This window comes from Dasypus novemcinctus, chromosome 20 (genome assembly GCF_030445035.2).
Source record: "Dasypus novemcinctus isolate mDasNov1 chromosome 20, mDasNov1.1.hap2, whole genome shotgun sequence".
NCBI lineage: Eukaryota > Metazoa > Chordata > Mammalia > Cingulata > Dasypodidae > Dasypus > Dasypus novemcinctus.
In genome coordinates this window covers 28,144,979-28,166,920 of record NC_080692.1, presented here as the reverse complement: position 1 = coordinate 28,166,920, position 21,942 = coordinate 28,144,979, and the positions used below count along the sequence as shown (strand labels likewise).

The following is a 21,942-nucleotide window of genomic DNA, read 5'->3' as shown; positions in this document are numbered from 1 at the left end:
CAGGTTGGAAGCAATCCAAATGTTCATCAACAGATGAATGGAATCACAAACTGTGGTATATGCATACAATGGAATATACTCTTTAGAATTATTCTTGAGAATCTTTCATATTCATTGTTTGTTTTTAACAAATACTTAAAAAAAACCTTGCTTTGAAAGAATGTTCAATTAATGAGAAGCTGCAGTGATAGTACAGACAGGGTTGATGTACCCTTCACTTATTTTTCCCAATGGTTATAAAAACTAGTTTTTAAAATAATAAAAGTTAAAATAATAACAAGGTTGCAGTCAATAATGGACAAAACCAGGATTTGAATTCAGCCAGTATAGTTTATGAACCTGTGTTCTTAACTCCTCAGGTACACTGTTTTCCTTGAGTAAAAAGTCTTCTTAATTAAGCAAAGTCAAACTGTGATCAGAAGAGTATATGCAATTGTGCTTAACAATTCTTTTTGTAAACTTGCATAAATATACCATGTTCGTGCATACATTATATATATATATGCCTTTTCAAAACAATAAAAACTGCTAAAAAAAAAAAAGCTGTTGACAGCTACTTCAACATTCCAGGAACTGCAGAGATAGCCATCTTTAGGGAAATTAATTAGTGTGTGAAGAATATGATTAATTACCTCTGATGATTCAAGCTAAAACACTTAGTCAAAATTAGAGGGTAATACTCTGCAAAATAAAGCAAAATATTTACCTTGTGGGTGTTGAGATTATTATTTTGATAAACAATGATGAATAATTATTTTAAAATATATTTTTTATTAGAGAATTTGTGAACTTACAAAACAATCATGCAAAATGTGTAAATTCTAATACAACACCACTCCACCAACACCCTACTTGTGGAAAATTTTTAACAAATTATGAAAGACCATCATCAGACTATTACCACTAACTATCATCTATAGCATACATTTGGTAGATTTTTCCATACCCACTATTAACTCCATGCATTAGTATTATACATTAACAAAAATTTTTTTAATTCATTTTTAAAAAATATTACATTCAAAAAATATGAGGTCCCATTCAACCCCACCGCCCCCACCTCATCACTCCCCCCACAGCAACACTCACTCTCATATTTGTATTCTTAACCACAGTCCACCTTGCACCACATGGTTCACTCTATTATATAGTCTCATGACTTGAACAATCCATCCAAAGTGTACACTCACAGTAGCTCTCACATTCATCACAGGATTGTGCAGTCATCACCTCAGGAAATTTTTGAAAGTTTTCCTTAGCCCAGAAGAAAAAAATTCCTACTCCCCTATAACTGACCCTTTGCATTGATATAGTACCTTCTCTAACATTGGTGCAAGAATATTACAATATTGCTATAGTTCATAAGTCACATTAATTGTATTTGCTCATTCATCACCATATTCTTACCACTTTGTCATGGGGTTGTACATTTGTTCTAATTCATTAAAGAACATTCTTATATTTGTACTATTAATCACAATCCTCACCCAGCTGCTGGTTCACTATGTTATTCAGACCCTAGATTATTTTCTAACTTTCTTTCAACTGATACATACCTAGACTATCCCTTTTCAACCACTTTCCATATGTAAACCAGTTGTGTTCGTCATACTCACTATAATGTGTTACCACCAATTCTATCCATTTATACACATTTACAATCAAGCTAATTAAAAATTCTTCATACATCAAGCATCCACACCCTTTCTAAGTCCTCATCCTATCTCCTACTAACCTATTCTCTAGGCTTTAACTCCTTCTATATGTTTATTCTTTGAATTTAGTACATATTAGTGAGACTAACAATATTTTTTCCTTTTATGTCTGGCTTATTTCACTCAGCATAATGTCTTTAAGGTTCAGACATGTTATCATATGTGTCCCAATTTTATTTCTTCTTCCAGCAGCATAGTATTCCATTGTATATATACACCACAATTTGTTTGTCCATTCAGCAGTTGATGGACATGTAGTTTGTTTCCACCTTTTGGCAATTGTGAATAATGCCACTATGAACATGGAGTGCAAATGTCTGCTCATGTCAATCATTTCAGTTATTCTGGGTATGTTCCTAGAAGAGGGATTGCTGGGATTTAGCTTTCTGAGGAACCACCAAATTGTCTTCCACAGACGCTGTACCATTCCACATTCTCACCAATAGTGAAGGAGTGTTCCAGTTTTTCCACATCCTCTCCAGCACTTGCAGTTTTGTTTGTTTTTTTTTCAAATGGCCATTCCATGAGGTGTGAGATGATAGATGGTAACTCATTGCCATTTTGATTTGCATTTCTTAATAATTCATGATATTGAACATTTTTTCAGGTGCTTTTTCACAATTTGTATTTCTTCTTTGGAGAAATGACCAAGTCTTTTGCCCTTTTTTTTTTTTAATTTATTATTTATTTATTTATTTATTTATTTATTTATTTCCCTTCTGCCACTTGTGGCTTGCTTGCTGTCTGCTCTCTGTGTCCATTCACTGCATGCTGTTCTGCACTTCTTGTCTCCCTTTGTTGCGTCATCCTGCTGCACCAGCTTTCTGTGAGCCCCGGCCCTCTGTTCTCTGCGGGTGCGGGCCAGGTTGCCTTCACAAGGAGGCCCTGGGACGTGAACACTGGGCCTCCCACAGGGTAGATGGGAGCTCAATTAACCGAGCCACAGCCGCCACCCCCTTTTGTCCAGCTTTAATGGGATTGCTTGATCTTTATTGTTGAGTTGTATCATCTCTTTATATAATATGGAAATCAAACCTTTTTTGGATATGTGATTTCCAAATATTTTCTCACATTGAGTGGGTCATCTTTTCACTTTCTTGGCAAAGTCCTTTAAATCATAAAAGCAGTTAAGTTTGAGGAGGTCCCATTTATCCATTTTTCCCATTACTTGTACTTTTGGTGTAAGGTGTAAGAATCCACCACCGACCACTAAGTTTTTTTATTTTTCCCCCTTCCCTCTTCCTTTCCTTTCCCCCTCCTGCTCCCCTGCCCTGCTGTTGTTTTATTTTGTTGTCTGTTATAATTAATTTTATTATATTTGAATTACTATTTATATTTTTTATAAAGGTTTGTTCTTACATTATATAATTTTTATAAATGATTATATTACATCTAGCCTGACATTGCCCTCTATTTTAACATTTGTAATTTCTTTCAACCAATTTTTCTACATATTTTACAATTTTAAAATTAAGGACTTTTTAACAGCTACTATTTCATTATAGGTAAATAATATTTTAAAAACACATAATGATTGTTTTAATATGTAAAATGAATTGTTTTTCCAGTCAACATTGTTTTAGTGTTTTACCCTTTTGACGACACATTTAGAGTTATGCATCTCATTCATAGTATTTTAACATAAAATCTTGTAAAGAGAATTTTTAATTCAAATTATATCTCAAATGCTTAGTTATATTTAAACAAATATACAGATATGAAGAATAAATCCAAATGAATGCTACCATTCTATTATTGACATCGCCTAAACCTTAGGAGATTAAAGTTGACACATATAAGTTGAGGGATGATAGACATGGCCTACAAGTAGACATTCAGCTCTTTGACCTTCCAAAGTCAGAGACCAATGCCTATGTCAAGTTGCATATTCTGGCTCATTAACTGTTTAGCTAATCCTTCCCTTTGCTTACTTCCAGGATTTCAGTGACAGGATAAATTTCTACAGTGGCACTGTTGAATTAAGATATATGCCTATTTAAAGTTTGTCATAGAATAACAATATGTTGCCCCCTAAAAGTTTTGTTCCAAAATATAGACTACTAACAGTATAAACACACCAGGTTTCCTAACCCTTACCAACGTAGGGAATTATTAAACTCTAAAAAGCCAATAAAAGGAATGAAAAAATGGTATCTCACTCATTTTGCATTTCATTAACTATCTATGAAGTTAATCACTTTTTAAGTTCAATTTTTTGCCTTTATTTTCTTAGATTGGCTTTTTCATATTTTTAGATCTTTTTTTTAGTCAGAGAAGAGACATTAAAATCACTGAAACATTACACAGTTTAGATCATTTTTAAATAAAAGTTTTTGAAGTATTATCATTCATATATGAACATATGTAAACAATATGCATATGGTAAAATTTGTGAATTTACAAAATGAACATGTATATCATTATACAGGGCTCCCACACATCTCCCCACCACTAACACTTTGCATTGTTGTGAAACATTTGTTACAAACTATGAAAGAACATCATCAAAATATTACTACTAAGTATGCCCATATCTTATATTTGGTGTATTTTCCCCAAATACATCCAAGTATTACCACCCTACATTAGTATTATATATTTATTATTGTTCAGGAGAAAACATTCTCATATTTGTCCTCTTAACCACAGTCTGTCATCCACCAATAAATTCACGGTGTTATACGATTCCATGCATTGTACAATCCATTCAAAGTTTATACTCAGTGGCTTTCATTTTCAGCACAGAATTGTGCTGTCATCACCTTGGACAATTTTAGAACATTTTCATTACTCCAAAAGAAAATATCCCATACTTCCTTTTAACCCCTTATTGTTGTTCCTTAGTATTGAGATAATATCTACTTGCTATTACTACAATATATTACAATATTACTGTTAATTATCATCCATAGGTTAAAATAGTTGTAATTTTCCCGTGTATCACCATATTCTTAGTACTTTGTAAAATCTTCATCCACCACTAAAAGCACTAGATTATCCTCTAGTTTCTTTCAATTGACATTTTGGTACTCAGATTATGCCTCTCAGCCCAAATCACATTTATAAATCGCAGTGTTAGTTATACTCACTATTATGTGTTACTGTCAACCCTATTCATTTCTACACCTTTACAATTACCCTTATTAATAATGTATTAATTAACGCAGTAAGCATCAGCTCCCATTCGCAACCCATATTCTATTTCCTACTTACCTATACTCTAGAGTTTACCTTCATGACTTTACTCATTGTATTTAGTTCATAATAGTGAGTCCATACAATAATTGTCCTTTCATGTCTGGCTTATTTCACTCAACATAATATCCTCTATGTTCATTCATGTTGTCTTATGCCTCCTGATTTCATTTCTTCTTACAGTAGAATAGTATTCCATTGTATGTATATACCACATTTTGTTTATCAGTTCATTGATTGATGGACATTTGGGTGGTTCCATATTTTAGCAATTGTGAATAGTGCCGCTATGAACAATTTTCAGCTCATGTCCTTGCTTTCTGTTCTTCTGAATAAATTAAGTTGAATTGCTGGATCTAATGGCAGTTCGATATTTAGTTTCTTGAGGTACTGACAAACTGTCTTCCACAGAGGCTGTGACATTTTACTTTCATACCAACATTGAAGTAGTGTTCCTGTTTCTACATATACTTTCCAGCACTTGTAGTTTTCTGGTTTTATATATTTTTAAATAGTGGCCCTTCTATATGCTGTGAGATGATATCTCACTTTCATTTTGATTTGCATTTCCTTAATAGCTAGTATGAACATTTTTAATGCATATTTTGTCCATTTGTGTTTCTTCTTTGGAACAAAGTTTATTCAAGTCTTTTGCCTATTTTTAAATTGTGTTCTTGCCTTTTCATCATTGAGTTGTATGATCTCTTTGTATAACATGGATATCAAACTCTTGTCAGATGTGTGGTTTCCAAATATTTTCTCCCATTGAGCGGACTGACTTTTTTGTTAGTCTTTTAATAAGAAAGTTGTTCAATTTTGATGAGGTCTAATTTATCTTTTTTTCCTTTTGTTTCTTAGACTTTGGGTGTAAGCCTTAAGAAACTACTGACTTCCACAAGATCTTGAGGATGTTTTCCTACATTTTCTTCTAGGAGTTTTATGGTTGTAGCTTTTATATTTATGCCCTTGATCCATTTGAGTGAAATTTTGTACAAGGTGTGAGATAGGGGTCCTCCTTTTTTGGATACAGATATTCAGTTCTCTCAGCACCATTTGTTGAGTAGACTCTTCTGGTCCAGCTAATTGGGCTTGACAGCCTTGTAAAAAATTACTTGATCATATAGGTCTGGGGTGTGTTGGTAGTGCCTCTCCAGCTGTATCTACCTGGAAATGCTTCATCATCCCTTTTTGTTTTCCTTAAACCTGCCCCAAACCTTGTAAATAGTCTTCTCATGAAACTCTACTCCATCCCCACATCACTTTGAATGTGCCTCTCTTTCTGCCAGGGCTCTGACACACACAGGATGCACTGAGGATCTCAGAACTCATCATGCAATTTTTTGTATATCACAGGAAGATTATAGAACCTAGATGAGTTTATGTCAGTCTGGAGTTGCACTGAAAGAAATGTCAACCCATTCTAATACAGGTCACCAGACACAGACAATTCATACAGCCTCTGATGCGAAGACGTTTTACTCCCATTTAGAAGAGACAGAGCAAGGGCAACTTCACTAGGAGGCTTCAGTTCCCCATAACGATGTGGTTTCAATCTGTGGTCAATACAGGGATATGTTCTAAGAGCAGTGACCCCCTGTTGTGTTGCTGGTTGCCTATTTTAAAGGACCATTCAAAATTTTTTTTCCTGCTTTCCTTTTTATCATTCCTGCTTGCTTCCCTCTATGCTGGATGACATTTGTAATACTATTTTAGAATTTTTCCTACACGGGGTTTCCGTTGGGTAACTTTGGAGGGGAGATGTGAAGGGGATGGTTTCCTTGAATCTACTCTCTTCCTGACTCTGGCTGATGTGATATATTTCAAAACTGTGGGAGAGTTCTTTATTCTTTGTGAAAACACTTTTTATTGTTGTTGACTACTGTTTGTTGTTTTTTAGATCACTTGTTTTTCATTAATTTTATTTATTTATTTATTTAAAGATTTATTTTTAATTTATTTCTCTCCCCTTTCCCCCATTGTCTGCTTTCTGTGTCCATTCACTGTATGTTCTTCTATATTCACTTGCATTACCTGGCAGCACTGGGAAACTGCATCTCTTTTTTGTTGTGTCATCTTACTGCATCAGCTCTCCATGTGTGCTGTGCCACTACTGGGTGAGCTGCACTTTTTTCACTTGGGGTGGCTCTCCTTACGTGGGGCACCCCTATGTGAGGGCACCCCTGTGTGGCACGGCACTCCTTGTGCATGGCAGCACTGCACATGGGCCAGCTTATCACATGGCTCAGGAGGCCCTGGGGATCAAACCCTGGACCCCTAATATGGTAGATGGATGCTCTATCAGTTGAGTCACATCTGCTTCCTCATTAGTTTTATTTTTTTATTTTTTTTAAGATTTATTTTATTTATTTCTTTCTCCTTCCCGTCCCACTCCCCCAGCCCCCCTCCACCCCACCCCACCCCAGTTGTCTGTTCTCTGTGTCTATTTGCTGCGTCTTCTTCTTTGACTGCTTCTGTTGTCAGCGGCACGGGAATCTGTGTTTCTTTTTTGTTGCATCATCTTGCTGCGTCAGCTCTCTCTGTGTGCGGCGCCATTCCTGGGCAGGCCACACTTTCTTTCGCGCTGGGTGGCTCTCCTTACGGGGTGCACTCCTTGCACGTGGGGCTCCCCAATGCGGGGGTCACCCCTGCATGGCACCGGCATTCCTTGCGTGCATCAGCACCGCTCGTGGGCCAGCTCCACACAGGACAAGGAGGACAGGGGTTTGAAATGTAAACCTCCCATGTGGTAGACGAATGCCCTATCCACTAGGCCAAGTCCACTTTCCCTATTAGTTTTAAATGACCAAGTCTCTACAGGCATCCAGTGGGTACAGACCAAAGATACTGATAAACATCCTACAATTCATAAGACAGTCCCCAAAGTGTCAGATGCTGAGGTGGAGACAACCTGTATTAATACATTAATCAGTTATTAAAATAAAAAAATATAAATTATTAAATCAATCAAACTGTAATGTATTTCCAAAGTGATTTAACTTTTCCGTTACCTAGATAAATTCCTCTTTTCAAAAACTTTCAATTCTCAAGTTCCCGAATATTTTACAGGATAATTTTCTACAGACAGTGTGGTCAGTGCTGTTTGATTACCTAATGTATCCTTTGCAATGAGCTTTTGTTTTATTTTGGGGTGAGGAGTTGTCAATATGAATAAAATGACAATATAGAGGGTCAGTCCCAACATGGAATTTGAATCACCATCAAAGTGTTGGTAAGCTTGCCAATTATTTTCCTCTAGTATTCTCTGATCTAGAGTCAGGATAGTTTTAAACATAGAAAAGTGCATTAGCATGGACCCTAGAGCTCCAGGAGAAGCCCTCAGTTCTGAGCTGAAGAGCAGTGTTTGTTAAAATTCAGAGTGGGGAAAATCCCTGTGTGTTCAACAACAACTATTTAAGTTGGGTTATATGCATTTTAACTTTAAGCTTTATAAGAAGTGAAAGACAGCATTACATGTGACAGATGTAATAAATGGTTTTGGGAAATTATCATTTCAGTGCCTTATCAGTGGGCCCTACCTGGGAATTTGTATTCCTGAGTGTGATGGAGTTGGACTCAGATGTGAACTTTCTACACACGCCTCTTCTATCATTTTTACTGAACCTGTGGTTGGTGCAGGGGATGGTGTATACCCAGGAGACTTCAATCTCTGGACTGGCCATATGCCAGTTGGGCCTTGAGCCTCAGCAGAGGTGCAGCTCCTACTCTCCAGTTTGTTGGATTTGTACAGGTCGGCTAACAGGGAGGTGAAGAAGGACAACCACCATACCAGGGAACTGAGAGTGCCTACAACTCCAAGCAGGAGAATTGCATCCATCATCCATGTGGAATCTAAGCCCCCTCTCCATATAGAGGTGGAGTGGACATCACCAACCCAGGGTCCACAGGATGGAGGAATAAAATATGGATTAGAGTGGACTTACTGGTATTCTACTAAGAACTACTGTGATTAGTAATGGAAGAAACTGTATCATTGATCTAGAGAAAGTGGCCAAGGAAGTTGCTGAGGGTAGGAAGAGGGAAGTAGAGATGAGATGTGGGGGAATTTTTGGGACTTGGAGTTGTCCTAAATGATATTGCAGGGACAAATGCTGGACATTATATATCCTGCAAAAACCCACTGAATGGAATTGGGGAGAGTGTAAACTACAATGTAGACTATAATCCATGGGGTGCAGCAGTGCTCCAAAATGTATTCACCAAACACAATGAATGTGCCACAATGATGAAAAATGTTGATGGGGAGGAGTGGGGGTTTGAGGTGTGGGGTATGTAGGAACCTCATATTTTTTAATGTAACATTTTCTGTGATTTGTGTATATTTTTAAAAATAGACAATTTAATGAAAAAAGGAATGTGCAAAAAAAAAAAAAAGAAATGATATTATTTAGTTAAAATAATTTGGCTTCATTTTTTCATACATCACACCCGAATAATTCTTTTCTCTGAGATTATGTAAGTCTTACATGATTGAAGGCAAAGTGGAATATCTTTACTCAACTTTTCACTTTACTATACTTTTCCTCTCTTTGTGAGTTTCTGCCTCAGTAAACATTTGTAATAATAAAATACAGTCCAGATGAGGCTCCTGACACATGGAAGAACAATTCCAGTACAGTAGTATATGGACTTCAATAAGAACATCTTGGGAATTCCTAATAACCCTTAACCTACTGAGAACAGGCAATAAATTGAAGGTTGAGCAGGTGCAGAGCAAACACTTGCCCTTAAGCAAAGGAATGTTTACAAAATAATGGCTTTACAGCAGGACTAAGCTAATTCTTTATAAACTTGCCCCACATTAACTGGAGAGGCACTTGTTTTGAGCCCAGTCTGAAAAAAATGATCTAAAGATTGTGTTGTTTATGACAAGAATTCTGAATAGAATGTATTTCTGAGATTTTATCAATTACCTTAATATTTATCAGTGCTAATATGAAATTTCCTATTGTTTTTCCTCTGCTGTTTGTTCTCTTCTCTGTGTCCCAGGAACACAATCCTATGCAGTCAGTGTTCGAACTTGCTTCTCCTGGCTACTATCAAGATGGGGACTTCATTCTCGGTGGGCTCTTTTCTCTAAGAGTCACTAGTGGTGACATGAGAAGTAACTTTGGCTTTAAAGATAAGTTCAATACAAAGAGTTCTGTTCATAAGTAAGTATGACTCCATCTAAGGCATTTTCATGCATAAAGGAAAGGGAATGTGAAGACAGCATTTAAAAAAAAACCCAATTGAGGATTATTTTTCTTTGTAAAATTACTTAGTTCATTGTACTGAGATCTTCTAGAGTGTCAACGTATTTTTTTCTGAATATTTTCTTGAATTAAATCTGTTATCCAGGCGAGGAGTGCTAGAATTCTGAATTTTAATGAGCTATTTTCAATTTCCTTGATACCCAGACTTTACTTTCTTACACCTAAGCTGCACATGAAAAGTCAAAACTGGCACATCCTGATTTTTTAGTCATCAATTTATTCAATATAGGATATCCTCTTAGAAAATCATGTGCTTCCTTTGCATGACCTTATGCTTTTAAAAAACCAAAGTCCAATCTTCTAATTGTTTTTCTGTTGTATTTCAGGTACCTCACTAAGCATTACCCGCATATTCTGGCCATAGTTTTTGCTATTGAACAAATCAAAAAGGACCCTACTATATTATTCAACAAGACTCTGGGATTCCATCTCTTCAATGTTGACTTTATTGAGATGAAAGCCATAGAGAATTCTATGGCTTTGCTTTCAGGAGAGAGTCCTCCTGTTCCTAATTATAATTGTGGGACTGAAAAGGGAGAAAAGCTGATGGTTGTGATAGGAGGAGTTTCACTTGGAATATCAACTCAGACTTCCAGAATCCTCAGTCTCTACAATGTCCCACAGGTAAATGAAGAATTCCTGTTCTGAGCTTAAACTTTGCATTATACTAATGAGTGTCAAACAAAATTCACTTAATGCTTATTGTAAACCCCTGATAAAGATAATGATAGTGTTTGATATAACCATTCAGAGGGTATATCTGTTACTATTTATTGGTGTTTGCATCACTCTTTTTTCCATATTATAGAGCATCATAAATATATTGGTAAACAGGGATTCTATTTACAATTTATCTTATTCTCATTTTTTACTGTGTGAAATATTATTAATTTTTTCCTCTCAGGATCTTTTAAAATATATTTTATTTTCTCCACTCCAAATAAATACTATAATGATCTTTAATATTTAAAATTTATAGTCTTTTGAAAAATACATAAATATATCTTTAAAATGATTTCTCATTCCCTTGTTTCTTTCTTCCGATCTTTCTTTCCTTTTATCTTATTTTTAAACAAACCAATTTTATTGATATATATTAATAAAGCATTCAATTTATCCAAAGTGTAAAAACAATGGTATTTGGCATAATCACTTAGTTGTGCATTCATCACTTCAATCATTATTAGAGCATTTTCATTATTTCAACAACAATGATAATAATAAAATACAAACAAGAAAATTCTTCATCTCTCAATCTCTCTGTGTTCCCTGCTGTACATAGCTGCTATTTCTAGCTATTGCACAATTTTTCATTTATTTATTAAGCAGTTTTATTGAGATATAGTCACATACCATGAGATTCATCTAAAGTATGTAATGAAAGCTTTTAGTATAATCACAATGCTCAACATTCATCCTCACAAAAAGTTTTAGAACTATTTCATTATTCCCAAAAGACAAACTCCACACCCCTTAGCATGCCTTTCCCAGCCCTACATAACCACTAATCTAATTTCATCTTTATAAATTGACTTATATTTACATTTTGTATAAATGAAATCATATAATATCTTGTACAATGAATTTAGTTTTAAGTAGCACAATTATATAGTATTTGTCCTCTTGTGTCTGGCTTGCTTCACCCATCCTGTCATATGTTGTATGACTTCATTTCTTCTTAGAATGCATAATATTCCATCGTGTGACTACATCACACTTGGTTTATCTATTCATTGGTTGATGGACACCTGGGTTGGTTCCAACTTTTGGCAATTGTGAATAATGCCACTGTGAACATCAGTGTGCAAATGTTTGTGTCACTGTTCTCAGTTCTTCTGGGTATATGCCCACTACTGTATTGCATTGAATCTATAAATCAGTTTGGGTAGAATTGACATCTTCACGATAATTAGTCTTCCATTCCATGAACAAAGAACGTGTTTCCATTTGTTTAGGTCTTCATTGATTTCTTTTAGCATTGTTTTGTAGTTTTTTTGCATATAGGTCCTGTATTTTTTTGGTTAAATTTTATTCCTAGGTATTTGAGACTTTTTACTGTTATTGTAAATGCAATTTTTCCCCTGATTCCCTCCTCAGATTATTCAATACTAGTGTGCAAAAATATTACTGATTTTTGCATGTTGATATTGTATCTTACTACTTTGCTGAACTCATTCATTAGCTTAAGTAGCTTTGTTATTGACATTTCAGAATTTTCTAAATATAGGACCATGTCATCCACAAAAAGTGAAAGTTTTACTTCCTGTCTTTCTATGTGGATGCCTTTAATTTACTCTTCTTGTCTATTTGCAGTACAATGTTGAATAACAACGATAACAGCGGGCATCCTGGTCTCATTTCTGATCTTAGAGGGGTAGTTTTCAACATTTCCCCATTGAGTAAAATTTTGACTGTGAGTTTTCACATATACTTTTTATCGTATTGAGGAATTTCCCCTTTATTCCTATCTCTCGAAGTGCTTTTATCAAGAAAGGAAGATGAATTTTGTCAAATGTCTTTTCTGTGTCTATTGAGATGATCATGTGTTTTTTTCCTTCAATTTCTTTATGTGGTGTATTACGTTGATGGATTTTCTGATGTTGAACAGCTTTGCATACCAGGCCTAAATCTCACTTGGTCATGATGTATAAGTCTTTTGATATGTTATTGGATTCGATTTGCGAGAATGTTGTTGAGAACTTTTGCATCTATGTTCATTAGAGAGATTGGTCTGTAAATTTCTTTTTTTGTAGTGTCTTTATCTGGCTTTGATATTAGAGTAATGTTGGCTTTATAAAATGTGTTGGGCAATTTTCCTTCCTTTAAAATTTTTTTTGGGAAGAGTTTAAACAGGACTGGTGTTTATTCTTCTCAAAATATTTGGTAGGATTCACCTGTGAAGCCATCTGGTCCTTGTAGGCAGATTTTTGATAATGGATTCAATCTATTTAATATGATTGTATTGTTAAGTTCTTGGATTTCTTGTAGTGTCAGGGTATGTTTTCTGTGCATTTCTAAGAATTTGTTCATTTTGTCTAGGTTGTCAAGTTTGTTGGCATACAGTTTCTCATAATATCCTTTTACAATCTTTTTTATTTCTGTTGGGTCAGTTGTAACTTCCCCCCTTTCATTTCTGATTGTATTTATTTGCATCTTCTCTCTCTTTTTCTTTGTTTGTCTAGCTAGGGGTTTGTTGATCTCAAATTTTGTTGATCTCAAAGAACCAGCTTTTTTTGTTTGTTTGTTTTTGTTTTTCTTTAAATTTTATTTTATTTCTTCATTTTTAAAAAAATATTACATTAAAAAAATATGAGGTCCCCATTCACCCCCACCACCCGCACCCCACCACTCCCCCCAGAGTAATACTCTCCCCCATCATCATGACACAGCCATTGCATCTGGTGAGTACATCTCTGGGCATTGCTGCACACCATGGCCTGTGGTCCATACCATAGCCCACACTCTCCCACGTTCCATCCAGTGGGTATGGGAGGACATACAATGTCCGGCAATTGTCCCTGCAGCACCACTCAAGACAATGCCAAGTCCCGAAAATGCCTCCACATCTCATCTCTTCCTCACATTCCCCGCACCCAGCAGCCACCATGGCCACTTTTTCCACACCAATGCCACATTTTCTCGATTATTAACCACAGTAGTTCATGAATAGAATATCATTAAGTCCACTCTAATCCTTACTGTATTCCTCCTTCCTGTGGACCTTGGCTTGGTTGTGTCCATTCCACATCTATGTCAAGAGGGGGCTTAGATTCCACATGGATACTGGATGCAATCCTCTTGCTTTCAGTTGTAGGCACTCTAGGCTCCATGGTGTGGTGGTTGACATTCTTCAACTCCATGTTAGCTGAGTCCAATAAATCAGAGTGTAGGAACTGAGGTCTGTTGAGGCTCAGGGCCTAGCTATCATATCGTCAGTCCAGAGATTCAAATCCCCTAGATATATCTTAAACCCCAGCACCAAATACAATTCCAGTAAAGTAGCATGAAAGGCTTGTGAAAAGAGATCACATTTGAGTCCAGCTCCATCACGCAGAAACACCAGCTCCAAAGAAGGGCCAACTGACATGGCAGTGAACTCCATCTGCCATGACCATAGAACCTGTGGGTCTCTTTAGCCCTCAAAAGAACCAATACCTGAGGTTGTATCTACTTTATCTGTCTCTGAGACTCTGCTCAGGTGTGCATAAGGGCAACCCCTCTGATAATCTCCTGGCTCTTTTTTAGAGACTCATAGCCATATAATCTCATTTGTCCTTTCCATTTCCCCCATGATTTAGGTCAAAAAGCATTTTAAACTCCTGTTATTATATGTAGACAAGGATATTCTGCTGGTCCGTGTTGAACCTTTAATTCAAGGTCATTTTCTAGTTACATCATCAGCTGGTACTTGGTAGTGATCCCTTGGTGCCAGGGAGGCTCATCCCCGGGTGTCATATCCCACGCTGGGGGGAAGGCAGTGCATTTACATGCTGAGTTTGGCTTCGAGACCGGCCACATTTGAGTAACACGGAGGCTGTCAGGAGGGAACTCTTAGGCACAGTGCTGCTCTAGGCCTTGTTCTTATTTCAGGTGTATAGGCTCACAAGCATAGTCATTAGTATCAGGGGGTCACTGTTGGATCCTCATTCCTTCCTGGCCCTTGCCGTTGCACTTGGGGGACTGCCGCTGCTCCCCTAGGGACCATGACAGAGCCCCCCCAGCCAGGAACCAAGTACCCCCCCAGCTATTGTTTTTAATTGTTTCCACTATGAGTATTTCCGAACATTTCCATGCACCCTGGACACATGCCCTGTATAACTCCCTGTCAACCATATGTCCCCTGTCAATAACATCCCATACCAGTATTCCTCCGCCGCCATTGTTGAACCACTCTGTGATCCAAAACTTCCTGAAAAGTGAAGCCCAATGTAATGTAAGGTTCCCTTACTAGTAAAATGGAATATAGCGATGAATTTAAAGGTTAGATATAGAATACATATTGATTTGGAAAAATTCTACATCCTATCTTTTTCTTTTATTTTTTCCCTAATTATTGAGCTTCTCTTCACAAGAGCCTTAGATCACAGTAATTCATATATACAATATACAGTACTCCCACATATCCATTATAAAACCTTTTCCCTTCCACAGTGATAATCTTTTAACTTATTCCTATGAAATTTACTGAAACTGATGTACAGATATTGAGACAATAGCTTTCAAACAAGGTAACATTTGTGTTTACATTGTGGTTTATACTTTAGGCTATACAGTTTTCTAAATTTTTTAGTTATCCTATGTTTTACATTATGGTTTACATTATTAGTCTGTCGTCCCCTATATGTTTTTGGTGTAATATTACATGTTTTATATCCATCCTTGTGTAATCTTGTGAAACACTTCTTTTGCCCTCACATTTACTTTGGTTCCATCTATTCAATATCTATTTCCCCCTCCCCTTGGGGCCCACAGTGACAGTCAATCTTCATTTCTTGAGGAGCCATGTTCAGAGATACTTGCAACAGTGTTGAAGGCTTGACTTGCTCAACTGCCCTAATGCCCTGGGAGCCACCATTTCTCTTGAGAGATACAGTTCCCTCTATTTGATGGCATTAGTCCGCCCCAGGTTGTGGGTCTACCTTCACTCTCATTATATGGGTCTCTACCCAATGGTATAACCCATTCTGGCAAAATGAGCATTCACATATTCCCTAGGAGTCTGTCCTGCATCAGAATATCCCTTTTGAGTATCTTAAACAGGTAACTTTCTTAATTATATTTTGAAAAGGTTTTCTCAGCATTATACTCTCACCCAGCCCCTGACAATCTCCTATATTTGTGTGTTGCCCCACCCTCCCCCCAATTTCTTGGGCAATATTACCCATCCGCCCAGCCCTAGCCTCCCTCAAACCTGCAAAGCCCCACCCAAAGGTAACCCTATGCCCCCATTTTACCCCTTCCTTATACACATACTTACCTCCAGCTTATCATAGATTTCACCCATGTAGATGTCAGTTTAAATCCTTCCTCTACCCCCCAATTTCCTGTAAGCCTATATTCCAGTCTCTAGCTCTCCGAGGCAGCTTCCTTATTTCATATCATTGAGGTCATCTAGTATTTGTCCTTCAATGCCTGGGTTGCTTCACTCAACATAAGGTTCTCAAGATTCATCCATGTTATCATGTGTGTTTGTAGTGTATTTGTTCTTAAAGCCAAGTAGTATTCCATTATATGTATATACCACATTTTATTGATCCACTCATCTGTTGATGGGCATTTGGGTTGATTCCAACTTTTGGTGATAGTGAACAATGCTGCTATGAACATTGGTGTGCATATATCGGTTTGTGTCCTTGTTTTCAGTTCTGCTGGGTATATAACCAGCAGTGGAATTGCTGGGTCATATGGCAAATCTATGGTTAGTTTTTTGAGGAACCGCCAAACTGTCCTCCAGAATGGTTGGATCCTTCTGCATTCCCACAAGCAGTGGATGAGTGTTCCCATTTCTTCACAACCCTTCCAGCATTTGTATTCTTCTGTTTTTTGCATAGCTGCCAATCTTATGGGAGTAAGATGGTATCTCATTGTAGTTTTGATTTGTATTTCCCTGATAGCTAAAGATTTGGAGCATTTTTTCATGTGCTTTTCAATCATTTGTATTTCTTCTTTGGAGAAGTGTCTGTTTAAATCTTTTTCCCATTTTTTAAATGGGTTGATTATCTTTTTATTTTGAAGATATAGGAGTTCTTTATATATGCAAGTTATAAGTCTCTTATCAGATATATGGTTGCCAAATATTTTCTCCCATTGTGTAGGCTCCCTTTTTACTTTCTTGACAAACTCCTTTGAGGTGCAGAAGGCTTTAATTTTGAGGAAGTCCCATTTATCTATTTGTTCTTTTGCTGCTCGTGGTTTTGGTGTGATGTTCATGAAGGCATTTCCTATTTCAAGGTCTTATAGATGTTTCCCTACACTGCTTTCCAAGGTCTTTATGTTCTTGGCTCTTATATTTAGGTCTTTGATCCATCTTGAGTTGATCTTTGTATAAGGTGTGAGATGATAATCCTCTTTCTTTCTTCTACAAATGGATATCTAGTTCTCCAGGCACCATTTTTTGAAGAGGCCATTCTCTCCCAGTTGAGAGGGTTTGGTGGCTTTATTGAATATTATATGGCTATATATATGAGGTTCTATATCAGAACTTTCAATTCAATTCCATTGGTCTGTGTGTCTCTCCCTATGCCAATACCATGCTGTTTTCTCTACTGTAGCTTTGTAGTATGTTTTGAACTCAGGTAGTGTGATTCCTCCAATTTCGTTTTTCTTTTTCAACATGTCTTTGGCTATTTGGGGCCTCTTTCCTTTCCAAATAGATTTCATAGCTAGTTTTTCCAGTTCCTTAAAGAATGCTGTGTTGATTTTTATTGGGATTGCATTGAATGTGTAGATCAGTTTTGGTAGGATAGACATCTTAATAATATTCAGTCTTCCTATCCATGAACAAGGAATATTCTTCCATTTATTTAGGTCTACTTTGATTTCCTTGAACAGTCTTGTATAGTTCTCGGTATATAAGTTTTTTACATCTTTAGTTAAATTTATTCCTAAGTATCTGATTTTTTAATTTACTATTGTGAATGGTATTTGTTTCTTGATTTCCTCCTGATCTTGCTCATTATTGGTGTACAGAAATGCTACTGATTTTCGCACATTGATCTTATAACCTTTGACTTTACTAAACTCATTTATGAGTTCTAGAAGCTTTGTTGTAGCCCTCTCAGGGTTTTCAATGTATAGGATCATGTCATCTGCAAATAATGAACTTTTGACTTCTTCCTTTCCAATTTGAATGCCTTTTATATCTGGTTCTTGCCTCAGTGCTCGAGCCAGTACTTCTAAGACAATGTTAAATAGAAGGGGAGAGAGTGGGCATCCTTGTCTTGTTCCTGACTTTAGAGGGAAGGATTTTAGGATTTCTCCATTGTAAACAATGTTGGCTGTGGGTTTTTCATATATACTCTTTATCATGTTCAAAAAATTCCCTTGTATTCCGATATTTTGGAGTGTTTTATCAAGAAAGGTTGCTGTATTTTGTCAAATGCTTTTTCTGCATCTATAGATATAATCATGTGATTTTTTCCTTCAATCTGTTTATATGGTGTATTACATTGATTGATTTTCTTATGTTGAACCATCCTTGCATACCTGGAATGAATCCCACTTTGTCGTGGTGTATAATTTGTTTAATGTGTTGTTGAATATGATTAGCAAGTATTTTGTTAAATATTTTTGCATCTAGCTTCATTAGAGAAATTGGTCTGTAATTTTCCTTTCTTGTGGTGTCTTTATTTGGCTTTGGTACTAGGGTAATGTTGGCATCATAGAATGAGTTAGGCAATGTTCCTTCTGTTTTGATTTTGTGGAAGAGTTTCAGCAGGATTGGTGTTAGTTCTTTCCGGAATGTTTTGTAGAATTCACCTGTGAAGCCATCTGGCCCTGGGCTCTTCTTACTTGGGAGGTTTTTAATGACTGATTCTATGTCTTTACTTGTCATTGGTTTGTTGAGATCATTAATTTCTTCTTTTGTCAATATAGGCTGCTTATGTGTTTCTAGGAATTTTTCCATTTCCTCTGAATTGTCATTTTTGTTGGAATATGGTTTTTCAAAGTATCCTCTTATGATAGTCTTTATTTCTGTGGGGTCAGTGGTGATATCTCCTTTCTCATTTCTTATTTTGTTTATTTACATCTTCTCTCTTTTTTCTTTGTTAGTCTCACTAAAGGTTTGTCAATTTTATTGATCTTCTCAAAAAACCAGCTCTTGGTCTTGTTTATCTTTTCAAGTGCTTTCTTATTTTCTATTTCATTTAGTTCTGCTCTTACCTTTGCTATTTCTTTCTTTCTTCTTCCTGTGGGGTTACTTTGTTTTTTTTTTTTACTAATTCCTCCAAATGTGCAGTTAGTTCTTCAATTTTTGCTCTTTTTTCTTTTTTGATGTATGAATTTATGGCTATAAATATCCCTCTCAGTACTGCTTTTGCTGCATCCCATAAATTTTGGTATGTTGTGTTATCATTATCATTTGTTTCAAGGTAGTTATTGATTTCTTTTGAGATTTCCTCCTTGACCCACTGTTTTTCTAAGAGTGTGCTGTTTAATTTCCATATCTTGGTGTGAGATCTGGGCCTCTGGCCCTTGCAGATTTCCAGCTTCACTCCATTGTGGTCAGAGATATTATTTTGTATGATTTCTATCTTTCTGAATTCATTAAGCCTTTCTTTGTGGCCTAGCATATGGTCTATCTTGGAGAATGATCCATGTGCACTTGAGAAAAATATATATCCTGCTGTGTTTGGGTGTCATGATCTGTATATGTCTATTAGATCCAGCTCCTCTAATATACTGTTCAAATATTTTGTTTCTTTAGTGATTCTCTTTTGAGATGTTCTGTCCAGAGTTGATAGTGGTGTATTAAAATCCCCCACTATAATTGTAGATGCATCTATTCTTTCACTTATTTTTTCCAGCATTTGTCTCATGTATTTAGAGGTGCCCTTGTTAGGAGCATAAATATTTATGATTGTTCGTTCTTCTTGAGAGAGTGTCCCTTTCACTAATAGGTAGTATCCTTCTTTGTCTCTCACAATTGTTTCACATTTAAAGTCTATTTTGTCTGATATTAATATAGCTACCCCTGCCTTTTTTTGGTTATTGTTTGCTTGTAAGATTGTTTTCCAACCATTCCCTTTCAGCCTCCATGAATCTCTGGGTCTAAGATGTGTCTCTTGTAGACAGCATATAGATGGGTCATATTTCCTTATCCAATGTCCCAGTCTGAATCTTTTGATAGGTGAGTTTAATCCATTGACATTCAGTGTTATTACTTTCAAGGAATTATTTATGTTAGCCATATTTTGATTGGACTTGTGTTTGTCATATTTTGTTTGTTTGTTTTTTCTTCTGTTTTTGTCTTTTTTGTTGCTCTTACATGCTCCTCCAACTCTGCCTGTCTTGCTTTTTCCTTTATTCCTGCAGAACTCCCTTTACAATTTCTTGAAGGGGAGGTTTCTTGTTGGTATACTCTTTCAGTTTCTGATTATCTGTGAATATTTTGAATTCTCCATCATTTTTGAATGCTAGTTTAGCTGGATAGAGTATTCTTGGTTGGAAATTTTTTTCTTTTAGTACCTTGACTATATCATACCACTGCCTTCTTCCCTCCATGGTTTCAGATGAGAAATCAGCACTTAATCTTATGGAGCTTCCTTTGTATTTGATGGTTTTCTTTTCTCTTGCTTCTTGTAGAATTTTCTCTTTGTCTTGAGCATTGGATAATTTGACACGTATATGTCTTGGGGGTGGGCCTGTTGGGGTTTATGATGTTTGGGGTTTGTTGTGCTTCTTGGATATGTACATCTGTCTCTTTCAGTAGATTTGGGAAATTTTCAGCCATTATTTCCTGCAACACCCCTTCTGACCCTTTTCCCTTCTCTTCTTCTTCTGGGATGCCTGTAATACGTATGTTTGTGCATTTTGCATTGTCATTCAGGTCCCTAAGTCCTAGCTGGATTTTTTCTATCTTTTTATTGATCAAGTCTACTATCTGTTTGATTTCCGATGTACTTTCTTCCACATCACTAATTCTCTGCTCTGCCTCTTCTAATCTGCTGCTATTTGCTGCGAGTGTATTTTTGATTTCTTGAACTGTGGTGTTCATTCCCATCATATCCGTTATCTTTTTGCATATGCCTGCAATTTCCTCTCTAAGTGTTGTCTTCATATTGTTAACCTCTTCTTTTACTTCATTAAATTTGTCTGTGATATATGTTCTGAGATCTTTAATTACTTGTGGGAAGTTCTGCTTCCCTTTCTGGTTTTTAGTTTGTTCATTGGATTCAGCCATGTTTTCCTCATTACTGGTTTGGTTTGTAGTTTTTTGTTGCTGTCTCGTCATCACTTTATCTTGATGGGTTTAATCAGTTCCTTAGTTTCTTTGTCTAGTCTTGGGGATTAATTAGCTGTTGTCTTTGCATAAGTGTTATATCTTCTCTTTGTCACTTTGTTCTTCTTATTCTAATTTCTTATTGCTGGCTGAGTTCACTTTGAAGGAAAGTATTAGGGCCAGGGAAAGGCAATTGTGTAAGAAAGGAAAATGTGTAAAGTAGTATTGGTAATAAATGTTAACAGAGCAACAATATGAGATCTGGGAGGATGGATATTAGATTCATGTAAGTTGTGTAGAGTTACAGCAGTAAGTAGAGTACCTATAATGAGGTAGTCAACTGAATATGGGAGGAATATGATATGAATTAAAAACCTAGTGTTTTTGTGAGACAGGGAAAGAGAAAAGAAAGACAATAATTTCAAGAGTGGATAAAAGACAGAAAACAGAACAAAGGTATTAGAAATTAAGAGTTAGACACTTTGTGGATCAAAGAAAGGGAGGTGGAATATAGGAGGGACAGTAGATGATGGAGGATATCAAGATGTGGGGGAAAGGGGATAGTGTAGGTAGCCAAAATCAATTCACACAGAAATGAGGCAATGGAGGATGAGGAAACCCAGCAAATGTGAGGTGTTCCCTGCAGCACCTTTTGTATAATTAAGATAAAATAAAATAAGAAGAAAATTAGGGACAAGAGAAAAGAAAAAATATGTAGAGAAGAAAGAAAGAAAAAGGGGGTGGGTAAAAAAAGGGAGGGGAACAAGTAAGGAAAAGAAAAGAAGATATAGAACAACAACAGCAACAACAAAAAACC

General features: G+C 36.3%; 1 long non-coding RNA gene across 1 annotated transcript in view; it reads left to right on the top strand.

Annotated features, from left to right (window-relative positions):
* Positions 1-10,890, top strand: part of LOC131274726 (uncharacterized) — a 113,226-nt gene extending 102,336 nt beyond the window's left edge. Inside the window, exons 2-3 of the long non-coding RNA XR_011646697.1 lie at positions 9,918-10,081; positions 10,510-10,890. This is a non-coding gene — a long non-coding RNA (uncharacterized lncRNA). The remainder of the gene's footprint in view (positions 1-9,917; positions 10,082-10,509) is intronic.
* The last annotated feature ends 11,052 nt before the right edge of the window (positions 10,891-21,942 follow it).